Raw genomic sequence first — 5822 nt, 5'->3', positions numbered from 1 at the left:
AAAGAGAGACCAAAATCTCTATAAAAAGAAATCTATGGAAAGAATGCAGGAAGTGAGAAACAATAGGGTGGAATTCTGGTATATGAATATATCTCTAAGGCTATGGACCTACAGATATTTTTTATGTGGACAAAAAAGGAGTATTTTACATTGATGAAGTCAAGTACTGTTCAGGTACAAAATAAGGAAGGAATGATACATCATCAGTGATGGAAATGAGAAACTTCTCCCATTAATAATCAGAAGATTAAAAAGAAACTCTCTGTGATTTTGAACAACTATTAATATAGGCCTATCACTTTAATAAAACATTTGTGGAATAACATGTGCAATTATTTAATTAATGAATATTGTCTTAACATTTCACACACATTTTAAAATATTAAATGTTTGAATGATCAGTATGTTAAATTGTGTAATTGTGTAAATACTGTATATCTTGTAACACACTCATCTGAAAAAAAAAATTGCGTACCATGTATGAATCACATGAGTATAATGAAGGTTGACACAAAGTATCGCCATAAGCTGATGTGTCTTATTTCTGTGTAATGCTGAGTACTTACGTGGAAGTGCCACTAGGGGGCGTACGTGCTCCTCCCTCATTCATAGATACAAGACATCGAATAAGGCCTTAGTAGCAGTGTGAGCAGTATGAGCCACTGAGCTAAGATGAGTGAACATGCAACATGCCCTGATGGTTCATTTGATCAGCTAGATGAGTTTCAGAGAGGCTGCATCGTCAGAGTAAGAGAAGCACATTTGACATTTCGGCACACTGTTCACCAGTTGGACCATTCCGACTTTGCTGTGCATTGGTGCTGGACGGAGTGGGAACATGAGAGTATATGCACGTCGAGATGGTTCTGGCTGACTCTGGCAGACAATTAGCAGGGAGGATCGTTTCAACACGTGACAAGCTGTAAGCAGTCCACGGGCACAGCTCCGCACCATCCAGGGGCATGTCATGGCAGGTGGCCTGTGTTCACCCGTACCATATCCGGGCAGCTAGCAGAGCACAATCTGTCACTGCAGTGTCCTTTACGATGTCTACCATTACGACCTAAGCATTGCAGAGCACGTTTAAACTCTTACCAGGAACTGGCAGCATGGCAGCTTGTGGCTTAGAGACGACTGGTATTCAGCAGTGAATCACAGATATAGATGACCACTGAATTAAAGTATGGAGGTGTCCTGGCCAGAGCAGGGATCTATGCTTCATTGCTGAGTGGCACATCGCCTCGAGAGGTGTTATGGTGCGGGGTGCCATTTTCTACTATTCCCGCACTGCACTGGTGGTGACTGAAGGAACCACGACGATGCAGTGAGCTTGGCCTCACACAGCATGGGTATCTCTGGCCTGTCTTTGTGATGTCAACATACTTCCTTTGCCAGCAAGGTGTCCAGTCCTGTCACCCACTGAGAATTATTGGGACCAGTTGGAGGGCAACTTCAGCCAATGTCAACTGTGGTAGATTTGGAGGGTCAGTTGTGCCAGGATTTTCCTCAGGAGAACATACAACGTCTGTATGCCTCCATGCCCGACCATATCACTGCCTGTCTCCGTACTAAGGGTGGTTCAACATCATACTACATTCAACCTCAAAGTGTTTTTTTACACTGCAATAAACGCTTGGAGTGGTAATATTCTCAAGTTTTCTTCATATTACCATGTCCCTGAATTTACTTGTATACCCCTGTGATGGCTCTTTCATGATGTGCAATTTCTAGTAATAATGTTATTGTTTTTATGTTCCACTGACTACTTTTGATGGTTTTTGGAGACGTCGAGGTGTCTGAATTTCATCCTGCAGGGGTTCTTTCACATGCCAGTAAATCTACTGATACGAGGCTATTTGAGCACCTTCAAATACCACCAGACTGAGCCAGGATCAAACCTGCCAAGTTGAGGTCAGAAGGCCAATTCATGAAATGTTGATACATAATTTGCATTTGAAATTGAATAATTAAACTGACATTATCCACACTTCTGAAGACCATTTCTCTGGTTATAGCAGCTATTTCAGTAAATGACCTTTTATGTTCAACTACTATTACAAAACATCAAAGTATAACACCACTTGACATATTTCGAGTACTGTAATCAATTTTCACATAATCAATTTTAACATTAATAACATTAATAATTAAATATGGTGGTATTATCCCATTTCTACAGGGTGTATATAATATCATTTCGTGTGGTATACTGTCTCACCTCTATAGAGTAACACCAAAGTCAGGAAGACTAGGAAGGAGGATAAGAACATATCAAAGCATGAACATGAGAGGCTGGTGTGTGTGTGCACAGGCAGCAACAGTCTTGTCTAGAGAGAAGTGGAATGGGCAGTTAACTATAAGAGAGCTGATCTATGAAAGAGCAGGATGTAAGTAAATGAAGCCTGTCTTCCCTTTTTTTCTTTGTCTTTTCGTGTATCCATATTTGTCTTTGTCTCTCCTTTGTGTCACTAGGGGGTGGAGACGGACTTGTTGGGGTGCTGGGAGGGGGTGGATCTGAAAGCTCAGGAATTAGTGAGGGGAGAGTATTTTTTTTGCTAGTTGCTTTACGTCGCATCGACACAGATAGGTCTTATGGCGACGAGACAAGAAAGGCCTAGGAATGGAAAGGAAGCGGCCGTGGCTTTAATTAAGGTACAGCCCCAGCATTTGCCTGCTGTGAAAGTGGGAAACCATGGAAAACCATCTTCAGGGCTGTCGACAGTGGGGTTTGAACCCACTATCTCCTGGATGCGAGCTCACAGCTGCACGCTCCTAACCGCACGGCCAACTTGCCCGGCGGGGAGAGTATCTATGAGGATGTGGAGCTTGCCAATGTCTTTTAATGTTTGTCCTTATCTATACATTCCCTTGCACTGTCTGCACAGATCTGCCATTCCGTATGTTTCTATGCTCCCTGGTATCCTATTTTCAATCACTTGTTTGTTCCATTTACAATACTTGTATTTGACCTGTCATTGTGTTTCTCCTCTTTGTATGTTCCTAGCTTTTTGTCTAAGGTATTTGTTTGTGCACTTGACACTAAATACAGTACATATGATTTATTTTTACATTATAGTCTAAGTTAAAAGGAGAGGATTTTTTCTCCTCCTGATTCTTAAGTACCATGTAATTAAAATACTACAACTCTGCAAGAAGAAAACATGGTCATTTAGACAGATATACTTGAATTTTACCTTTCTTATACCTGGTGCATAGAAGGAAAATACGGTTCCTCTAAGGAGATACGTTCCAGACACCTTAACATGTAACAAGATATATGTATTCTATTTGAAAGCTATGTTGCCTATATGCTGATTTTATTTATATTTCTGATGTTTCTATGGAGGATTACAAAACTTTATACAGAACACAGAGAGGAAATGTAAAATGAAGTAACAGAAAGAAAATGAAAAATCAGTTTATTTATGTGAAACAATAATGTATCTCTTCTTGGGAGAACACAGCACAGGTTAATATAGGTATTTTCTAACATTATTTCCAGTTTCTTTCCATTAAAGTACTATGCAACAGTATGTGCATGCCTGGTTTGGTTATATCGGTATTTTTAAAGCATAAAAAAGTTCTAACAAGATAATTACTGGTTCTTATGATTGTAGTCTGGATTGGAGGAGTATTAGACAGACACTGTCACCAATCTAGTTATGTTACAATAAATAACAAAGGCCAACAGAGGCCAGTGATGCAGGTACTTGGTACAAGATTACATACATAGCTTAAATTTACAAGTCAAAACCTTTTTATATACATCTATAAACAACGAAGACAGGAAGATGAGACGGCTCTGTATGACCTTATGCAATTAAAATTATAAATTCTTGATATGTATTTAAAAGTGACATCCATCAAAAATTTACATTGAGTTACTAATCTCAAGAACAAGAAGACACAACCACCAAAACTAGCAACTTGGTTCATTTATCTCAGATTTAAATTCTTCAAAAGAAAATTCATTAAGATGTATTTTTTTCACTGCATGAAAGACTAAGACTTCAACATTTATATGAATCTTAAAAGTTCTTTGAGAAGATGTGAACCATTTGAGATCTATTAGGCCTTACAACAAGCAAATACATTTCTCTTCATGAAATAATGCAAATATTTTGTAGAATATTGTATGAATAATTTTATGTGCCTATCCTACAACATTTATCAGCCTAAGTGGTGTCAAATGAAAATGACTGCACATGGTAGCTGAAGCCATACTGATAGGTAGCCAAAGCCATATGATTAAAATTACAATGGATTGTTTTTATTGATAAACATATTTGTAAGAGAGTAAAAACTGCCAAAACATTTTAATTTAATTTAAACTGTTCCTAGGTTTCTTAAAGCATCTTTGGCCTTCTCTTAAATTTGATCGACTTTTAATAACAGGTACTTCTAACTCTCTAGGAATGTTATTCTATGTGAAGAATAAGAACTTCCAAGAGATCTAGGATGCTGTCAAACAGTTAATTCAGTACATTCAACTATCTGTTACAGTCCAGTTCTGCATGCACTGAGTCTTAATGCCCAATTATTTAAACTAGTCTAGAGATCAATACACTATATCACAAATAAATATAATTTAAGGATAACAACATCAGATGGAATAAAGATACATTTACGAATCTTTGCATACTTGGGTATTATTCATTTTACTCTATCTTTATAGCTTTTGGAATTTCTCACAACAGCAATATGAAAACCTACCATATGTTGTGTGAGAAAACTGTCGAGAATAACATTTGAATCACAACACGTAACATAATGCTGATTTGTGAAAATGAAGATGGTTTTGAGCATAACAGTTCAGTAAAATTGAGGTAACAAGACATTGTATATGTTAAATGTATATCCTACTCAAACTGCATTACAATATGAAAACTGGAAGCACCATTTAGCATTAAGAAGTACACATTTCTTTCCATTAATTCTTTCGAGTTGATGTATTCATGACAAGGGAACAGAAAGAGAACAGAAACTTACCAGATAGCTTGTGCTGATATGTCACATACTAAACAAAAATTAGATGAATACAAACTTTTCAGTATAATCTTTACAGGCTCCTACTCAGTAAATTGCTATTTGCCATCCATTTCCTTAGCATGCATATTTTGCTCTTGTTAGCTTTCAAACCAGACTTTTCACAGCAGTGATGATTTTAACTGGTAAGTATAAATCCAATATCTTATTAAAAGACTTTCAGATATAGCCTACAGTGAAATATCACTAACACATTTTTCATGGAAATGTGGTTCTTTCTTTAGGTGCCAACTATATTCTCTGGTTTTCATGCTTCGTATATTTCGGTTACACATTTCTCATTTTTTTAACACTTGTACATCCTATACTTGTCCCCAGTCATATACAAATTTACTTATACATTGAAGGATAGGTATTTACAAGGTTGAAAGATCGGTATTTACAAGGAGGATTGTCACTATCAGAAGACTGATGTGACAAAAATTTTGTTACATAAAACACTGTGCATCATAATTGCTTTGGATCAGGTATTTAGACAAATTAGGAAGAGAGACACTCTTACATATCATCCCCTATCTAGCAAACTAGTGAAAATGACAAAATAGCCAATTTGCAGTTAAAATCTAGATTTTACTATTTATGTAAGATCTATCCTCTGCAAAATCTCATATCTGCAGCTCGTCTTGTATGGCTAACACAAACAGCCAACCATAAAAATATAAAAATGGATTTTATCACAACTTGTTTCAGTTCTTGCAATAAATTGACAATATGCACTTTCATTAGTTCGCTAGAGGGAGGATAATATCTAAGATAATCTATTTCAGGTAATCAGT

At 36.9% G+C, this 5822-nt stretch overlaps 1 long non-coding RNA gene across 1 annotated transcript; it reads left to right on the top strand.

Annotated features, from left to right (window-relative positions):
• The first annotated feature begins 322 nt into the window (after window positions 1-322).
• Window positions 323-4732, top strand: LOC137501083 (uncharacterized). The gene is made up of 2 exons (XR_011018344.1): window positions 323-1911; window positions 2227-4732. It is a non-coding gene; the product is annotated as an uncharacterized lncRNA (long non-coding RNA).
• The last annotated feature ends 1090 nt before the right edge of the window (window positions 4733-5822 follow it).

This window comes from Anabrus simplex, chromosome 5 (genome assembly GCF_040414725.1).
Source record: "Anabrus simplex isolate iqAnaSimp1 chromosome 5, ASM4041472v1, whole genome shotgun sequence".
In the NCBI taxonomy this organism is placed as follows: domain Eukaryota; kingdom Metazoa; phylum Arthropoda; class Insecta; order Orthoptera; family Tettigoniidae; genus Anabrus; species Anabrus simplex.
Note: the sequence above shows the minus strand (reverse complement) of the source record. Positions and strands in the feature narration are given on the sequence as shown.